General features: G+C 34.3%; 1 protein-coding gene across 1 annotated transcript in view; it reads right to left on the bottom strand.

Annotated features, from left to right (window-relative positions):
• Positions 1–20,077, bottom strand: part of Shrm (Shroom) — a 401,550-nt gene extending 381,473 nt beyond the window's left edge. Inside the window, exon 1 of the mRNA XM_074172193.1 lies at positions 19,831–20,077. The gene's annotated coding sequence lies outside the window, so the exon portion shown is untranslated. The remainder of the gene's footprint in view (positions 1–19,830) is intronic.
• Between the last annotated feature and the right edge of the window lie 1,356 nt (positions 20,078–21,433).

Raw genomic sequence — 21,433 nt, 5'->3', positions numbered from 1 at the left:
TTTGTTCAAAGAAAATCATCTTATTCTTTCTCGAATACCTACTAGTAGCCAAACGATGAAATAGTCCATGAATATTTAATTGAAACTGTGTCGGTGTTGAAGTAATGCGAAATAGATCAATATAACAAATATATCAAATTTCCATAGAAATACAGAACACGACTATAGGAAGTTGAGCGTTTTATTTCAATAACATTTCATGCATAAAATCTTGCATTAAGTATTTCTTGGAAGCGATCGTTTTCAATTTCGAAATGTAATCAGGATATGCGTACGTGTTCATGATTATATAAATATATTTATGAACTGGGATTAAAATTATTCCAAGTGTTTGGAATAGTTCAAAATCTGTTTTTCCATTAAACAGCTGTCGCACCCCTACGAACTACAACTTGTGCGAGCTGAGGACCAACGAGGTCTTACCTTTTAACGTGTGATTCCTAACACGGGTTGGACAATAGCAAGTGAAAATCGATCTTGCTAGTCTCAATAAATCATGTAATTCATCTAACTTTTAGAAAAGGGAAATATTGGGGTAGGTGTCTATTTATTCTGTAAATTTGAGAAATTTTCCTTAAAAATAATGTGGCATAAATTTAACTTATATATACACACAGCAAACGGCAGCTCTTCGTCTGGCGGCATTGGGCATGGGTTCAAGTCTGAACTAAGTATCATTTGATAGCACAAAAAAATGTTAAGCTCACTAGAATTCGATTTTATGAAACCCAGAAAACAAAATATTGAGAATGACAGAGCCTTATGGAATGTAAGTCAAAATTCACAACGATAATTTATTACTACAATAATTTTTGTTTATGGTGTAGAATGATGATAAGATACAATGAGTTAAATACAAAATCTGGGATACTACCCAAGATAATTATGTTTGTCCATTACATGGATAATGAATAAAGATAATATGATTTTATACCTTTTAAAGAGCGTCTGAATCAGCTCTGCCTTAGATGGTATATTGGTGGTGGTGAACGTGTATGGTGGATGTGTGTCAAACAGGATGCCTGGTGGATTTACTTCCAGCTGAAGTAAAGACTAGATTCAAACGCATCAGCTGATATTGGTGGAACCTGCCTTCTGAACATTTCTATAGAACTATACATCTGATCTGGGATACATCTACGGAGTTTGGGATACTGCTATGGTTGAAAGTACTGATACGGTTCAATTATGACAGGAAACTGTTGAACAGGGCCTCGTGGTACCCGTGCTGGACTTCTTGAAATCAGATTCAAAAAAGGAAACTCCAGGAATGTATTATTTCTCCTCAAATTATAGTGAGTAATGATCATCAAGCCCCAACGGAAAAACCCTGTGAAATAGGCTTAGCAAGATTTAAATACTGAAATTACATACCTATAGGGTTCAGAGGGTAAACTTGGTCTCAACAGAAGCAAACTAAACACCAAAATCATAATCTAAGTGGGCATATCCTCATCGCAAAAGAAAAATTTCACAAAGACAACCCGTGCTTATTCAACACGTGCTTCTTTTTCAATTAATTTATTCATTTCATAAAAAAAAACTCCTTAAAAATCAACCTACAGCGCCTTCTGACTGGCATACATTCTGAGCCTGTTTTTCACGTCAAAACGGTGACGTCGGACAAAGTAACTTGAGTTTCATTATTTTCGCACAGGTTAAGATTTTAACTGGAAATATTAAAATTTTATTATATACATATATATGGATGTTTTTAAATCACGAAATCTCGAAGTCTACCTAATGTCAAAAGGACTACTAGAAACAAATAGTAGTTGTTTCAACCCGCCAGATGGTTATGTCTAGGAATTCACGTTTGTAGTGTCGAATAAATAACGAACGCAGCGAGTGGGGAAGGATGATGAGAACAGCACACATTAACCGATCTGCTCTCGGAACATGAAAGAAAATATCCTTCAGCTGATTGAAAGTTAGAGGTCGACATCCGATTGTTTATTTTCTGATGACAGAAGAAAATATTCAAGTTCACCACCAGCGCAAATAGATGATCCAAGGCTTGAAAATACATAAATATAACGAAGAAAATATATACAGATATATCAATGCATGATAACTAAAGTGATTATACTCTTCAGTAACAGGTGAATAAATGTAACAATATATAAAACAATTTTATAATTAGAAATACTTATACACACCACGTAAAATCGTCTCTTTCGATTTACAGGAATCCTACTAGTAGTGTAATCTGCAGAAGACAGCATTCATGAAAGTTTTGTGTGTTCTACATGATAGAACACAGTTATATGACATCTTAAAGGTAGGTAATAAACATAATAAATATTCTACAACACCATTAATTCGTTTTGTCTTTTTCAGAGATTTGTGGAGCATTATTACGATCCACATATGAAAAATATGAACACCCGGTTATCTATATGATGTAAATCTATCATTTGAATAAAAAATATTAGTATAACTTGCTTTACTTCATGATTAGGTACTGTAAGTTGAATATGGTTCAAGTTGACCAAGTGAAACATAAGCTACACCTTGAAAGAAATAGCATTTGATGAGGATGGAATAAAGCATGGCAAAAGAAAATGCTATAATAAATGAACATTCATCAACTCAATTCTCGCCCCCTAGGAGTACATTCGTTTCGATATGAGCGGACCAATAAAACAGAAGCGGATCTATATGCACCACACGGCCGTTATCTCAGTATGCAATCTATATAATTTATCAAGCCGGAACCTGAATGCCCCGTGTCCACGTAATGAATTAGTCTTTTCGAAAGACAATTTGGAACGACCGGTTGGACGGCTACTGGTCTCGACAAATGCATCTTAAATTTATTCTTCAATATCAGATATTTCAATTATGAACGACCTTCAGTGCAGTCAGTGCCGGATTGGCCATAAATTCGAGGAACCGTTTGTCAGCTGGAATTCTAGTCCCATCTAGATATTACTGGAGATTAGATGATATTATGAAGAAGAAGTTCAGGCTAAAAATGAACGAAATCTTGAGTTTTAGAAAAGACAAAAAGTGAGACAAATATACAAATCATACACTACAGAGCCTTCTAGGAAATCTAAAGGACAAAGTAGAGCGGTTCGGAAAAGTCTGGAATTTACGAAATTAAATGTAAGGTCTGCGATGGAAAATAGTATGGACAGACAATAAGATCTATCAAAATAAGACATAAGGAACACATATCACACTTAAAATATGGAAGACCTGAAAAATCAGCAGTCGCCCATCATATTTTGCAACAAAACTATACCATAGACTTTAGTTCATTAAGATTAGTTAAACAAGTTAACAATAACAGCGAAAGTAGAAATAAGTAAACATAATAACATTATAAATGACGATAGTGGACCAGTATCTAATAGTATACTATGTAGCTTGTTGAAATAATATTTTATTATCAGATTTACCTGACTGTTAAATAATGCAATATTGTTAAATTAATTTGAGTCTACTAGATAAGGCAACATGGAAAATCTATTCAAGAAATTAAGACACAGGTAGCTAGGACCTAGGGTATGAATAAGACATGTGGAAAGTGACCTATAAATCTATGCAAAGGTAATGAATTCCTTACCGGCTTTGAAGAAATTAGTTTTTGTATCAAAAACACTCATTATTTTTGTTATTCTGGCACAAATCAGTTGAATCAGAGTAAATAACCTTGAACCCCAATTTTACTGTTCTATTTTTCAACGGAGTTTGGTTAGGAAAGCTCATAAGCGTCATCAGTATCTGAATTAGAGAAATCCGTACAGCAGTGGACTGAGAGTTACTTCCAGACCATAAAATCATACATTTTCGAGAAGTATCATATGAACACCAAAAATGTAGCATAAGTTTGCGATTTTTCACTGTAAATAACATACTGATGCGCGATAGAGCATGGTAGTATGTCACTGTATGCCATCTGAACACTATCGGGGCAAGCTTTGTACCTACTTCTGTCGGTTTGTTTTCTTCTGGTAGTGGTTTTTTTGTCGAGATATAATCAATCGATGTGAACAGATTTATTTGGAAAGTGTTCGACAAAGGCGACAAAAGTAATAAAAACCAAAAGACTTGTTTACTGCCTTGAACCTAACTTTTTTATGAAAAACTCTTTAATTATTGAAATTAGCTCAAAAAGTACTCCTATATTATGATTTTGAGTTGATTTCATGAAATTCTTCAGCACAGGCCATACCAACGAGCCACCAAACAGAGCTTAACCAATTTGAGGTTAGTTTACATCCACTTTAGGCGACGAGTCATCACACATGCGTTATCAATATCTGACGCAATAAAACACATACTTCTATATAGTATCGTTTTCCTCTAGTGAAAAGCGAAGACAAAACAGCTAATCAGTTCCAGCGCAGCCCTTATGTGTCTGTTTGTGTCTCTGTCTGTCTGAATGCGACAAACTCAAAAACTCCTGAACGGATTATTTCACGGTTTTCATCAACGAACGGAATGATTTAAGAGGGAACTTTTATATGTACTTCATAGATGTTTTGTGTACATCTGCTTGAAATATGACGATCTGCGAGCTTTGATGGGAAACACTGCTCAATATCGTTGAGCTATAATAAATCAATTCACCAGACACACAGAAGGGTCGGCGATGGCATATGTTTACCTTTGAAGGATAACGTACCATACCCACTTTGATTTTTAAAATAATAGCCACATATAATGTGGTGATTGAAATTAATAAAACGGATGGATTCGATATTGATTTCAACAAATCAAGTTCAAGCTACCGAAAACGTTTCATTGCAATTACGTTGTACATTGAACATGATAGTTGAAAACATATTCATTATCCATTTAATTTCGACCCAGGCTTGTGGAGAGTAACCGGGGTCAGTCCGATCCTGCAACCAGTTCCTTCTGAATTCCTTCGGTAGGCACAGTGCCAGAAATTGTATTATTGAAAATTGCGTTTTGATTATTGGTGTTGGGGAGGAGTTTCAATTATTTTCGTTGATTATCTTCTCGTCTCTCAAAAAGTAAGTATTATCTTTTTCACCCTGAGTAAGACCAAGGAATCGGCATCAATTAGTTCAACGAACATTTCATAAACCCTCTCGATGATGGAGTAAAAATCTGTTGATCGATTTATCGACTTCCGAAGAGCTTTTGACTGTTTGGAAAACATACTACCGATGAAAATGAAGTTACTTCAACCAGGAAATATAGTCTTCAATCTGCTATGGTCATTCTATAGATGTAATAATAATGTGAAATACGTTAAAGAATCATCAAGTAACACCCTAAAATTTCAAATCATTTTATGTCATATAAGCAACAATTTATGTTAATTTCAACCAGGTAAACGGTGCCTACTCTTCAGGTGTTCCATCGTTTTTGTGCTTTGCGGGAAATAATTTCAAAATGGAACATTTTGAAGGATCGAACAAACAAAGCATTTTTAACGATGATATATATTCACAAAATCTTGCATAACCTTCTACCTTCATATTTTACCAATTTGTAATTTTTAATAATCAAATTCGCTAGTATAATATTAGAATATGAAACAATTTGTATTAGTCCAGTCATTATAGTAAGTTCACCTCGGAATTCGAGATACCCAGCTGTTAGTCTGTAAATACTTGTATATTGACACCCTGAAAGTTGTCTCAAAACCTACATATGGTAGGGTGTAAGCAACTATTAAATTTCAAGGTCAAAGGTCACCAAAATCGGTTTTTGCGCTTTTTTTGGAAATATCTCATTTCCTATGGGTTTTTTGCTATTTGTATTTATTATCAATATTGTAGAATACAAAATTCTCTACAAATTTTGTTAAAAAAAATTCTTATACGGTGAACCGTTTTCGAGATAGAGGGCGGAGAGCACGCGGTCACAGCATCACTTCAGGTCAACCGGTGCCTCCGGTCGAAAACGCTCCATATATAGTTGATGAACTATCGATAAATCAATGATTATAAATATTTGTCAATTTTTATTAACTATTATTTTATATTTTATCATTTTTTCCTAACTTATCCACTTTTCATTCAGTATTAATTTATCTAACAACACTTACCTGCCCATGTAATTGCAGAATTGTTAATGAAAATATAGGAATTATATTTGAATTTTAACCTAATTAATATTTATAACTTCTTACATGATTTAAAAAAAAACAAATAAATTATGAATTGATCTTTTTATTAAAAAATATCATTGAATACATTTATTTTTATTGAAAGTAAAGAAATGGAATAAAGGGTACAAAAACTACAATTTATAATTTTAATCATCTTCTTCCTCTTCATCGTCGTCTTCTGGATGCTGGTAAATTTCAAACTGGTCTTCATTATCGTCTTCAACGACATTGGTCTCAAGTTCTTCCATGATTTCGGGGTCGAAGGTTCCATCTTCGATAATGTCGCTCTGATATGGTAGAGCATTGAGACAAGCTTGCCCATTACATTGGCCACAAGCTAAAGAGCATTGCAAGCCCACTTTCCTGCATACGCATCGCGAACCACAACCACTCTTGCAGTTGCAGAAAATTGTATTTAGCAAATCTTCTGGAGCAGGTGGTAAAATTTTCATGATAGGCTCCAGAAAATCGTTTCGCATTGCCCAACCCCATACCTGGGGTTCCAAATCATGTCCTAACCAAGTTTGAACTTGATAATATACACGGTTGAAATGTTGATGAGCAGCTGCACTTGTTGGTGGAATATTTGAAAGCTGCACAGGTTTATTAAGTTTTGTAGACTTGACGTAATGCATGTAACGAAGATGATCGAGACTTTTCACAGATTTCGGAGCATTATAGACTGCCAATAAGGTGTGAGTTCCACTCTCTAATAATCTCTGGGCCGAACAATTTTCTTCCTCAAATGCTGCAGCTAGTTCATCCAAATTTGTCAGTTTCTCAAAAACTTTCAAAAATGGTTTTTTCCCTTTTTAAAAAGCGCAGAAGTTGTGTCACAGCCACTTAATGCGTGCAGAAATAAAATATGTTTTTTAGAATGAGTATAATTATCAAAACTTTTAGTCGAGTATATCTCCGTTTTTACATTACCTTTCCCAACTGTTTTAAAGAAAATTTCTTGTTCGTAAGACAGTGTACGCCCAATTAAAATGACAAGTAAATCAATATCTTGTCCTATTATAACTGCAGTTTTTTTAGACTTTGATTCTTCAATTGCAGTTTCAACAATAAGAACATCCGCATCATCTCTGGCTTGTTTAGTAGTAATATTTGCAGCTTGTTATTTTTCAATTAACATATTAATGAACTTATCTTTGTTATTTCGATTTGATAAGAATTTTTCTTGAGTAACTGGTACAACCATTGTTTCATCGAAACAAACTTCATATGTTTTTGAAAGTGCAGCAGGTCTTCTCTGCTGCTCCATAGCTTTTACGTTCTTATTGTAGTCTGAATATCCGTCAAATACAACAATTATTTTGGAACTGTAATGCCTTTGTAAATAATTCATGTATTTATCAAAAATAATAGAAAAAGTATCTTCTCTGCTCCATACAACGGTTATCAGTATTATTGAATAGATATAGATTTAATGCATGAAGAAAATGATAAAATATAATATAATAGTTAATAAAAATTGACAAATATTTATAATCATTGATTTATTGATAGTTCATCAACTATATATGGCGCGTTTTCGACCGGAGGCACCGGTTGACCTGAAGTGATGCTGTGACCGCGCGCTCTCCGCCCTCTATCTCGAAAACGGTTCACCGTATAAAAAATTTTTTAAAACAAAATTTGTAGAGAATTTTGTATTCTACAATATTGATAATAAATACAAATAGCAAAAAACCCATAGGAAATGAGATATTTCCAAAAAAAGCGCAAAAAACCGATTTTTAAGCTTGAATGACTGGATTATATGTTGATAATCAAACAAAAATGTTTACACTAAAACATTATTGTTTAAAGGATTTGTAAATTTAAAGTCTTCTATCAGTTTTACTCTCTTTAAAATGAATTTATTAAACCTTTCAGGAGACCATTAAGGCGATACCAAATAATTATGTTTTTTTTGCATTTTCAATTATTGTAGGTAGTAGATACTTATTAACAAATATTCGTAGATTTTTTCATTATTGTGTTTATATGTATATGAATGTTAACATTATTATCATTGTTGTATATTATTACCATGTACCCTGTTTGAATAAAGCATTTCATTTCATTTCATCATACAACTTTTCGTTAGGTTTTCCTCATATCCTTTAAGACTTTTTCACCCGGTATTACTAAACTCGTTATGCCACAGTGGGCATTTAAGATTACAATATGCGTAGTGTCATGGCTCCAGACAAAGCACAACGATTAGAGCATCTTCAGATCATTTATCTATAATCTCTCAAGGATGTTAGATGATATGTATGAGGAGAAAGTAAGAAACACAAAACTACATCACAATGGATTTACCATGCATTTAGAGACTGACATGATGTATTGTTGATGATTGATAAAAGATATTATGGGTACTTTATTATCTCACATTAGTTACTCCGGGATAATGATAAGCAAATGAAATTATTTTGAATATGATTGGCTGAATATAGTGGAGGAGTTGACGAAACACGCCTTAGTTCAATTCTTCAATAGTCATCGATTGGTTTATTAAAATGCTAAAAAACTTTATATCGGCTCATGTCAGTTGAGATCCAGATTGGACAGTCCCGGAAAATGATTAGATTATAGTCAAACTCTCTTCAGCATAATCCTTTTCAGAAAATCATAGCTTAAAATTTATGGTCATTTTATTACTACCTACGTCGTGCATTAGTTCACTATCACTGTCGTCATTTAAATCAATAATGAATTTATTCCCACCATTAATATGGTGGTCCAATCTCCATATAGTCTTTTTGAACTAAAATAACAATTTTAATCCTTTTCTGCCAGTCTTCTCCGGTAATATTAGATACTTCTTTAATTAGCTCTATTACTTTCTTATCAAATTTTGGAAAATTATATTTACGCCTGACGCTTTGTTTCAATTTTCCTCAAATCAACTCGATGGGATTGAAAACATAACACTAGTTTCAGTATGGTGTGTCCATACTTTTCAGCAATACTCTCAAGAGCAAACTCTTTTTGAAATGTTTTTGTCTGTAAAACTTCAAGTAGTTGGTTTTCAGTATAGTAATCTTCAAAATACAAATTGTTATTCATTGAAAAACTTTGTATTTCATCTTTCCTCGAAGTTTTATTCGGTACTTTGATGAGCTGTTGCGAATGATAGGAAGTATTGTCAAGAAATATTACACTATTCGCATCCAAATTTGGGATCAATGTGTTCTCAAACCATTCCATGTTCCATGTTCTTATGGTAGTCAACATTGCAGTTCTCAAGTTTTTCCCCACATTATTTCAAAGAATTCGGAACCCATTCTTTACTTCTTCCGCAATGCACAATGATTAGTCGCGATGCCTTGTTTGCAGGCATGTTAGGCGTACACATTTTCGAACCCTTTCCACCCTTTCGTAACTGTGTCGTGAGTGTCATACCAAGTTTCGCCCAAATAGAAAATTTGCGGTTGTTCTTGTCTATATTTAGATATTTGTTCTAACTATTTGTTACGCAATTCCACTATTCTTTTGCTTTCCATAACTGCTTGACGTTTTTTTATTATTTTATATCTGAATCCTAGTTTCTTTACCCAATTCTGAAGAGTTTCGTCACAGCAGCTTACGTTATGGCCGAAAGTATACAATCTCTTCCTTATGATTTCAGCTGTAGGAATGTCATTGCTTTTGTAACAGTCGTATATTGTTTTTTTCACTGATTTTATTAGATGAACATCTAAAGGTTTTTGTAATCCCACATCAAATCGTGTCTTGCGTTCATAAGGTGTGTTTTTGACTATTTTACAGTTGAGAAAGGAATTTCAGTCAAATCTGATGTTGCTTGTAATAGTTTTTCCCTCAAAACCAAACTTCATATATAGATTCTTATATACATTGATACATACTCTGTGTTTAATTATTCAAATGTATCTGAATCTTATTCACCGGTATCTCTTTTTCATATGTTTCACCATCGCTATTTGAATCACTACACTGGAAAAAGTCTGCGTTGTCATCACACTCGCTATTACTATCAGTACTTGTCCAAGGACGATAAAATTTCAAACAGATAACAAACATTTTAAGTAATTTTAAATGCACCAATATCGAATTTTAATATTCAGATCGCTATCAGTTCCTGAACTAAACACGACGGCGATAACTATCACCGCATTCCCGATTTCTATTAATTACCAAAACATGACTTCAAATTCAATTGTATGACTCTTCAGCCAATCATAAAACTCGGTTAGTAAAAATTATCTAATACGAACCGCCAAGTCTACAGTCCATGTGGACTATTTCGCAGCCGATTTATTTCCAGGTATTGGTTTTTTTGGCCTTCAATGATGCCGAAAACTTTAAGTGTGCAAAATACCGTTTACTTCGACTATATAAACGAGAACAGATATTAGTTCTGAGCTTTTCTTTTGGCATTTTAAGTTCAACTCACCATTTTGAAGAAGCAAGTTGGGATTTGAACCTCAATATAGTGATACTCGTGTAGTAAACATGGTAATCGCCAGTAAACATGCGTAACCGAATCCTCTGTCATCAATCAAAGAAATTGTCTCTGAAACTGTAAATAAAACAATATCTTTTTGTATCACACCCGAACTGGAAACAAACAAGTTATAATGCATCACAAACATGTCAACAAACATGATTTATTTGAACAAAATATAACACTGGCAACTTAATCTCTCATTTATAGTAATTAATGACTAATATGTACTGTGATAATATTTGTTTTGAACGGGGTTTGCACGTTTTCCAGATAAAATCTCTGTTTACCGTTCTGTAGCACGAAGAAAAACCAGGACCCTGAACTTTTGTCATTCATCGTATTGTTGTCTGATTTTGCGAAAGTTGATCCAATTAGGAAGACACGATGCACATAATTGTGATTGAAGCGTGAGCAGTTTAGTTGCGCTGGTGAGTGTTTCGATGTTGACAGTTTAACACTGTAACGGAATGGTTCCTGTTGTTAAACTTCCAAATATTATTAATTTGTTGGCTAAGTTCTTTCCATTCGTATTTCTTTCTTGCGTATTGCGTTGTTCCGTGATTGAGAAAAAAATAAAAAATCTAGTATTCACGGTTTTTCTGTATCATCTTCATTACATAACAATATCTTTTATACAGTGTGTAAAAGCCTAATGGAGTAAGTTCATTATTTCGGTTACTATACATATTTTAACAAAATCCCGAAACACGTCAAATTTAAATTATAATTTGACATACTAATTTCATGTTGGGGTATTGATGATAAGAAAGTAAGCAAAAACCATACCAATGTTCTTTTCAGATGGCATCCTTTAAAAAATTGTAAATAATTTTCGTGGCAACGCTAGTTTAAAACACCTAGTCAACTTGTTTTGTATGTTACAATATTAGTTGTCAGTATTTTAATTTGAGTTTGAAGTTCGTTAACTTCAAGTCTGACAAATGGTTACATTAACGGAAATGCATAAAATGATTGGTCACGGAGATAAAACCTGAACACAACAGAAAGTAGCCTGCCTATTTCATGAAAAATTTTCAAATTTACCGCCCATGTCTCAAGGAACAATAAGCAAAATAGAGAAGCAGTTTCGCGAGCTTGGTCATGTGGGGCAGACATAAAAAGCAGCAGTGAGTGATGAACTCAAATTGGATGTGATGCTTGATTTTGAGGAAACCAACATACATCGAGTAGACATGCATCCACTACATTCAATGTTAGCCATACATCGATAGTAAACATATCAAAAGGAAATAAAATGCATCCCTACAAAATGACACCTACTCAGGAGCCCATGGAAGACGATTTTGACATAAGAAAAGGTAAAAGGTTATTGTTTGGGCAGGGATTGTAGGAAACCATATCATTGGTCCCTTTTTCATTGAGGAAAATGCACTTTCTATCAGTAACTTGACGGTTTTTTCAATTCTGTCTACCGAAAAAGAGCTGAGAATTGCACAGCCACTTATCTTAACGTTTCGAAGGACAACATTTGTCTCCGTCCTCAGAACTGTTCATTCTTGAAACTGTATGTTTGGTGCACAAACAAAAAACAGAGTTTGACTTTATTTCGTCTCTTTATGCTACTCGTGATAGCATATTTAATATTAGACTTCCTATACCTAACTCAACATTAATCAAATATAAATGATAAATATATATATTTTATAATGGTGGAAAATTATTCAATCACTTACCAGTAGATATTAAGGTCTCTAAATCTGACCAACGTACAATTCAAGAAAGCAGTTAGAAATTTGCTAGCTGATCCTATTATAGCTTGCAAAAGTATTTCAATGAATCATTTTAAAACCTGTATTCCTTTTTATATTTATTTTTATTGTATTTGTACCTGTTTCATTCAAACCTTTATTAATTGCCAGCTTTTATCCATACACCATTAGTTATGCTTATATTTATACCTACAAATCTCTGTCTATGGGATACAAAATCTTCTGACAATAATAATAATAATTCATTTTTCGACTACGTTATACAAAAAATATTTGTAGCAGGTCAATTACAAGATATATGTGACAATCAAAGCACCTTATCAAAATAAATAGAAATATGAGATGAATATATACATACATACATATATACATGCATATATACAGACACATGTAAAAAACGAATATACAGACAGGATATAAAGTATATTTTGATTGATTTGAATGATTGATTTGATTAATTGATTTGATTGATTGTTTTGAGTAACTATGGCTAGCAGTTTTTTCTCTTTTATTTGATTTATTTTTAAAATTTCACGACAGATGTTAAGAAAGATTATTTTCAATTGTGGAAGGTGAGAATTCCAAGGAAAATTCATAAAAAATCTGTGGTTATTTTGTTTTAATGGAATTTGAAATATTTCAAATGATGAATTGTAAAAAGGCATGTGAAGTAATTCTTCATTAAAATCTTGCTCGATGAAATTTTAGTCTCGAAGGAGATGTGTATTTTCTGGTAGGATTTCTTTCATAACGTTTTTTCTCTACGGCATTGAATTTTGAAGAGAAAATATTGAAAATAGATATGAACTTCGAAATGAGGTGCTTTCGGCTGTTAAACTTACTCAAGATTTGAAAATTAAGTGACAACGTTGAAAATATACGTAACATATTTTAAATTATTCATTTTACATACGCTAATAATGATAAATCTGCCTTGTATCAATTCCATTCGCCCTTCCTTTATTCTAAATTATAGAGTATTATTTCAAATAAAGGTAATTTAAAGAGACTTTTTCTCAAAATTCTGCAAATTGCATATAAAACTGCCAGTTTATCGTCCGTTCATTGACTGCGCCTGGTAGCTTTGAGCTATGGGATGTCAGTTAACCAAGACATCTCGAAATTGCTTTAAAAGCACTCCTATAATCATAGTCTCATTCCGCATACTCCAGACATGTATAAATAACTGTTAAACTTTTATTCACAACAACCGGCTATGCTAGTTGAATAAATCGTATCAATTTACAAGGTCTGTTCAAAAAATAAGGCGAATTTTCATTTTTATCACAAAACATGTTTTTATCCATCAATTTTTTTTGTCCCCTTCGAAGAAGTCATGAAGCTCTCTCATCGATTCAGTTTTCATCTCCTCAATTCACCTAAAACGCCGTCCTTCCATGGGACAATTTTGTGAACAAAAAAATTGTTCCAGAGGGCCAAATCTTGTGAATACGGTGGCTGAGGTATGATTACGGTGTTGTTTCTGACCAAGCAATGACGAAGGAGCCTATGCATTATCGTGGTGCAAAAGCCATGTATTATTCTTCCACAATACCGGAAGTTTTCTTGGTATGGCTTCTCGCAAGCGACGCATAACATCAAGGTAATACTCCTCATTGACCGTATGACCATCTGGCAAGAACTCCTGATGCATCACGCCACGGTAATCGAAGGAAACAGTGCAAAACCTCGATATTTGATCTAACTTGGCGCGCTTTTTTTGGTCTTGGCTCTTCCATTGGGGCGATTGGACTTTGGTTCATAACTATTTACCCATTTCGTCATGAACAACACTCGTAAAATGCTATTCATGTAGCAAGTGTTTCCTAAATTATCCAATCTGATTTTCTTCTCTAGATTTCCAACAACTATCTACTGATTCGTAAGGAAGAACATGTTTCACAGAATCTCCATTAGAACCATTTCTCAAGCTGCGATCCATCCTTCCAAGTGGAGGGATCGATTCGGCTCTTGCTTCATGAAGCTCTTCCACTGAAAAAGAACTAGTTCTACGAGGACTGTAACTCATATTTGTGGGGCAAGAAAGACCTGAGTCACTAACCGCACTGAAACTGTGAACTGTGAATTAACCTTGATAGGAGACTGATGAATATCTACATATCTCGGCTTATTTCGAAGAGGTTTCAGTTCCGTACTGAAATTAGGGCAATTGCTGATCTTATCAAAATTATGTGAAGGAGGAATAGTTCCAAGTACTGAAGCAGCATTGCCACGTTGAATAGCAATACTAATTCTTTCTATCAAAAAAAAAGGTAGAACGGTGATCTTTCGTTGCTTGGCCTATTCTCCTTCCAAGTTTATGAACGAATTACAGAGACTCCGGGCCATAAACACCAAAAGTTTCAACCGCTACTGGATGAAACAGATAGTTGTTTACGAGATTTTGGTATTTTTTTCTTTTCAATTTCTCGCCATACAATGCTGCAGTTCCAGCAGACTTGGAACTTTCGGCTAGATGGGAAGCCGCGACCGTGTCAACGCAAGTGAAGTCCCAAAATATGTTAGCCTTACCCATTTCTTGATTTCTCGTTGTTTGACCTGAGGGTATATTAATCTATAAGTGAATTTCCAGCTTTGTTTCCTGGCTAACTTCTGAATAGTATCTGCGTTGAAACCATTATTATGACCTATCTGTGTAATTATATCAATTTCTCTAGCTAGATTGTTAGCAGACAAAGGCAGAGAGAATGCTCTGTGCAACATTGAATTGTAGGCTGCTAATTCATGACTGTTTACATGGAAAAAATCGCTTGGAATGGTGAGGTTTGTATAGCTAGGTTTTCTGAAAACATTGAACTCAAATTTATTCTGATTACTGTTAACTGCTATTTGGTACAATCAACGTATGCCACAGTCAAGTGTGTTGGAGCACCTGTTTCCATATTTTACACAAAATTTGAAACAAATTTTTTTATCTGATCACTGAACACGCAAAACTAACTTTTGTTCATCTCACTAACAAACACTTGTGAACATAAGGTCGAGACGAATGTACCAACATGAAAAAATCGCTAATCGAATATACGTACCCCGCAAAATTTGAAAATTTACCTGATGTTTTGAACAGACCTGGTAAATGTTTAGACAGAAAATTAATACGTGCGGAGCTTTATTATATAAAATTGACAAAAGTCAACTACCGAGGTCAATAAATATGGAAACTTCAACGTTACTGGTCAAAGGTCGCGAGAGATTACGTTCAAAAACGTTATGTTAATAGTATTGTCAATATCCAATGTCAAATCTTTCATCGAAGTGCAGTTACTCCTAACTTTTTCGTTATATCAAAAGTTGCGATTGATGTTTTTGTACAGTGTGTGATTCTCATCCAATCTGTCTAAAAGTCACGAATATCGTGGTTGAACCGAGCAAAAATTGGTAGTTCAAACAATCAAACATAATTTCATATTGTGGTATATTGTAATCGAACGCAGCAATATCTTGATGGATGAGAATCAAAATAATGTATGATTTTCAGTATTCTCGTGTTTTTTTCCTGATGTGAACGTGTGAAAACAAATTGGTGAGTTCACTGGGAGGTGGTTTTGTCTGTGAATGATTTTCTAGCAGATTCTTTGTGAATGAATATGTTTTGTTTCATCTACCAGGCTAACCAAAAATTAGCCACTGAGAGAAACAACTGGAATACTCTGTATACCAGAAAATAGATTGTTGTTTTTTGGTTATAACAGTTTGATGTTGGGAAAAAACTTGAGTAATATTTATTACTACTCCATTCATTAGTGGTATTTCTGATGCATAGCAAATACAGGGTGCAACAAAATGATAGGTCATACATTGAACCACATTACATCGAACTAATATCGAAAAAAATTATATATGATTATGATTTGTATTGTAAAAGTGTAACATATCTAAATATCAGCAATTCCAAATTGAGTTCTTCCAATGAAGGTCAAAGTTTTAATTCCATTCATCAATTTAATTGCTAATAGCTGTTACTTACTGTGTATAGTAAACTATGAAACGAACATAACAGATAAATTAATAACAGGTACAGATACGTAGAGAATATTTAAGTCTTTTTACTCGTACAGATAAATAATTAGGCAAGTTAGTTAAATATGTCAATTCCATCCACCCGTTAATAAAATTAACCACTTAAAGGGAGGTGAATAATTCAATAAATCACCTTGACTCAACCATTTCAAAAAAATAACAATAAACATGATTTTGCAATTTCACACGAACCATCTTACACGGTCGTCATCATGCATAATTCCTCCACACACCCTTACTAGCAAAGAATATAGAATATTTCACTATCTGAGAGTGATTTCCAGAGAGAGCTGAGTTTGATGAAACAAATCGCGGTCAACAACGCCTTAAGGTGAATATTATAGACCCATTCTGTCCAAAACACTACAAAAGCAAGCAATGGATGAGGTCTACCCAAATTCAAGATGCGATAACGTCAGTTTTTTTTATTCTATCAAATCAAACATTATTTATCCTTCCCAAAATTGTCATTTTTACAGTTGATATTGTTGTTACAGATAATATAATAATATATAATATAATATAATCCTATACAGAAATTACCTAAGCATACATGCTTGTAGTGCATATTTCTGTACGAGGAAAAATTTTTTTTTAATGTTTTTATGTTCGGAGAGGTGCAAATTGATTGTGCATAGAGGATAGTTTTTTTTTTCAAAACGTATAGAAAATTGAGTAGAAATGAGTAAACTTGAGGAGCGCTTTTTCATTTTTTTTCCTTCATTCATTCATATTTCAATTTTTTTTTTATTTATTCGTTCATTGTATTTTATTTTCATTTATTCATATATTTTTTTATTCTTTATTATTTTTTCATTCATGCATTTTTTATTTCATTTTATTTTCATTTATAGCTATATTTAATTTTCCTCAATCATTTGTTTTATTTGGTGTTTAAAAGAACTGAGTTTATATATTTTTCAATTTGAAGTGGTAGTTTGTTATATAACTTCGGACCTATGTAAAAAAGGCTATTTTGGGAGTGACTTTCTCTTAATAATGGTATATCAATTGATAGTTTCGTAATAAATCGGGATGGAATAGTTTTATTGGGATTTATAATTGGTTTTGTATTTTATGCATATATAGCAAGCATTGGTGCATATGTAGTTTGTCAATGTCAAAGATGTCTAGGTTTTCGTAAAGCTTATTAGTGGAGAAACGTTTCTTTTTTCTGAAACCTATTTTTAGTATACAGTTCTGAGTAGTTTTCAAATTTTGTAATGCATTATTATATGATCCTCCCGATATTACTATACAGTATCTAAATAATGGTTTAATTGAAGATGTATATAGTTATAGGACATTGTCATATTTGTATGAACCCACTAATAATATTTCCCGTTTCATTTAAGAAAGAATGCGTAAACGTAGCTTACAGACGTGTTACATTTTGAAGGGAAATTTTGAAACTCAATATTCTAGAATGTATATAAATCAATAGATTCAAGAATTCGGGTGATTTACTGAATGATCAATTAGAATTGAATAACTCACCGTTACTAAACATTATTTCATATGTGGAAACTGGGATATAAGCTTAGGTAATTTAATTCATTACATATTCAAGTGAAAATCAGGTATTTGAAATTTAGGTACTTCAAATTGTAAAATTAGGTATATTAAACAATAAATATGTAGAATATAGTTATTACAGACATGACCGAAGAAGTCATTGTATGGCGAAACACTTGTTGCGTTTTTGTTAAACTGTTTAGTGAAAATCTCACAATGAAGTGTTTTTTGAATGCGTTAACATTGCGTTAACCTTGATTAACTCAGAGTTTCCAGTATCATCCCTACAATAAGTAATATGCAATTAATTTGAGATGATTTCAACCTCTGATTCCGGTGGAAAAATCAATACTCATATTTCAAAAGAAGCTACCTACCAATAAAGATGTGTTTGGCAATAACAATTCATGTCATTATCATATTGAGAAAAAAATGATTTCCACAGCTTCAGAGGGTGATCCCGTTATCACCATTTTTCTGTATTTCATTGACGGGAACATATTTCTCACCCTGCATACATGTCTAGAAGACAAAGATTCACAATCCACTACAAACATTCTGGTTATCAACACACAAGTTTCAAATATTTCATAGTCGCCAAAAATACAGAAAATGGCTGAATCTTCAGAAAGTCTCAGTTCTTAACAACCAATCCAATCTCACAGTCGAACAATTGGCTGTGACTGGCTCAGTTACTGATTAAAAATCAGCACTGAGAAATTGGCTTTCAAGCATATCAATCAACTTCGTCAAAAGTCTTAGCATTTCGAGAGTATGCCAGTATTACAAAATGGGAGTAAGATGGTGAACAAATTTGACATCAACACCAAGCATGATGAGACATCTAAGTCATTCACTTCAAGTAAATTCATAGATGAAGGGATATGAAATATTAAATGTCAACCATATTGAAACGATAATGATAGCTTGTAGACACAATACACAAAAATATTCCCTAGTGATTGAATATTTGAGGTAGGAGGCGATTGAAAACTGACTTGTCAGTGGTACTGTGGAAATGCTGCAGAAACGTCCAGAATGTGTTTTGGACTCACTGTAATCTTCAGAGCAAATTTGGCTATGGAATACAACTGCATTTTGACATGTACAACAATTGAACAACATTCAACCGCTGTAGCTGTAGCTTGGTAGCTGTAGCAGCACAAAGGCAGCTACAATTACCTACAAGGGGTGTTATTGAGTCTTTATGAATGAATTTGAAAGGGAAGACTCGGACTCTTGGACTCGGAAGTCATGCAGGTAGCTGTAGCTGCCTCTGTGGTAATGTTGAGTTATCCTAGGAATTCTAGGTCTCCTAACTAGAATCGCGATGATGAGGCTAATAGCCAGAAACACGTGTCTGCGGTTTGCTATCAACTTTTATTGAGTGCTGTTCCAACTGATCTTCCGTTTTGAATTTAATTATAGACACACAATAACATCCCTTTTATGATATCACTGTGAGTAAAAAGTAATTGTAAAAAAAATGCATGTGCCTGAAGATTTTAGAATGATATAAAAATAGTGTAATTGTTATTTCTAGTGGAACATCAGATGAATAGAATCGCGACCTTTTTCCATAAAAACCTGACTACATTGTTGCCATCTGGCCTAGTTCTGGAAAGGAAATACTACTTGGGTAGGTGTAGTTGAACAATCTTGGATTCAAAGAATTCTAAAAATTACTGTAGACTTCGTAAATATCATCCGGCAACACCGTTGTTTATTTGTGGCACCGATTCCGACTAGGTATCGATGTCGCCAATATCGTTGTTTATAAACACGATCCCTAACCTATCATACTCTGCTAAAATCAATCCAGCAATTTCAGAGGCATACAACAGAAAGGTAGAGAGAAACCCATGTCAAATTAACTGCAAACGTACAATTGCCGGCCTTTAAAAACGCAGTTGCGTAACTCCGAACTTTGAAAAGGCAATCGTCTGATAACAGTACAAAAAAAAGCCTTGAAATCGGCTCACCTGCGAGAAGAGACCGGTTACAGTCCACGTGGTCGATGCAATCAAATTCGTCGCTTGCTCCAAAAGGCTGAAAAAACAATCAATCCACAAAACAACACTGGTCGATAACAGTTGAGAATCGTCCTTGGTATTGTCACTGATTCGCACCGAAACACATCCTCGTGTGTTTGCAATCGCGGGAGAGTGTCCTGAACTCGTTGAGAATATACTCTTGACTGGTGTTATCGAGATATGGCTAGTGTATGCGACCACTTGAGTGGTGCAACCGTGAGCGGACCTTGTAGTGGATGAAGGCGAGCTCGGTTCGAATCCCACCTTCCTCGGTGCAGTGTGCATTATCACCTTTTACCTGTGACTTTCTTCTAATTAGGAATGATCGAAAATAGCACTACGAAAAAAATGGGGTTAACCTCCAGTGACGGGAGGATCTCCACAAAGAAGGAGATGCTTGGCTTTGATGAAGAACTACCTATCAAATCGAATCCAACGAGTGAAAATTGGAAATGAAATAAGGGCGAATTGACTATACAAATTGGTATACCACAAGGGACCGTTTTGGGACCGATACTTTTTCTCATTTACATTGACGGTATGACAACAATTTCATTGGCGATATAATATGCTATGCCGATGATACTGCTCTAATTTACACGGGAACATCTTGGCACGAAATAAGAGAGACAGTAGAAACAAATCTACAAAAAATATATATGTGGTTAAATAGTACTAAACTATTACTGAATGTAAAGAAGAGAAAATATCTGACCTTTTTCCCCACCCTTCGTGATCAACCCAAAAACTACAAAATAAAAATGCATATACCGCACTGTGATAATCAAAATACTTGCGACTGTCAGACCATAGTACAAACCACATCTAAATACGTCACTGCGCAGAAGAGTTACTATGGCAAGAGTTTAAGGAAAAGACTATTGCAATATACTCTGATAGCCAAGCAGCTATAAAAGCAATTAGCTCCATGCAGGTCAATTCCAAACTGGTCTGGAACTGCCTAGAAAAGCTACAAAAACTAGGTAGTCAAAACATACTGTCATTAGCTTGGGTACCAGGCCATACAGGATTCAGTAGCACGAGAAGGAGCACGATGCTCCCCCATTGACCCAGAACCCTTTAGTGGTACAGCAAAAGCGCTGTGAAAAACTTGTAACAGCAACTGGGAGGAAAAACAATCTCAAAAATGGTGGAATAAGGCGCCGGTTATGACACAGGCCAAAGAGTTCATTGAAGAGCCATCGTCAAAATTCACGGAGTACCTACTAAGTCTGAATAGGCGATCAACTAGAGTTCTGGTCGGGCTATTGACAGGACACTGTAGACTCAACAAACACATGAACAACATCGGACTGGCAGACATAGCCCTATGCAGGCTTTGCCAAAAGGATGAGGAAACCTCCGTACACATACTATGCTATTGCGAACGTCTGTCAAGGATAAGGTTTGCAACATTAGGGGAGGAGAAACCACAACCCTCTCAATATATGGGGAACTTGAGGTCTGGCCTATGGAGTCTAGTTACAAGGACGGGCCTAGACAAGGAACTCTAGCAAAGGTGGCAGTCTAGTGGCTGTGCAGCACAGAAGCC

The sequence above is a fragment of the Leptinotarsa decemlineata genome, unplaced genomic scaffold, assembly GCF_025532065.1.
Source record: "Leptinotarsa decemlineata unplaced genomic scaffold, Ldec_3_MD MMD2_tig00000035_RagTag_RagTag, whole genome shotgun sequence".
NCBI lineage: Eukaryota > Metazoa > Arthropoda > Insecta > Coleoptera > Chrysomelidae > Leptinotarsa > Leptinotarsa decemlineata.
Note: the sequence above shows the minus strand (reverse complement) of the source record. Positions and strands in the feature narration are given on the sequence as shown.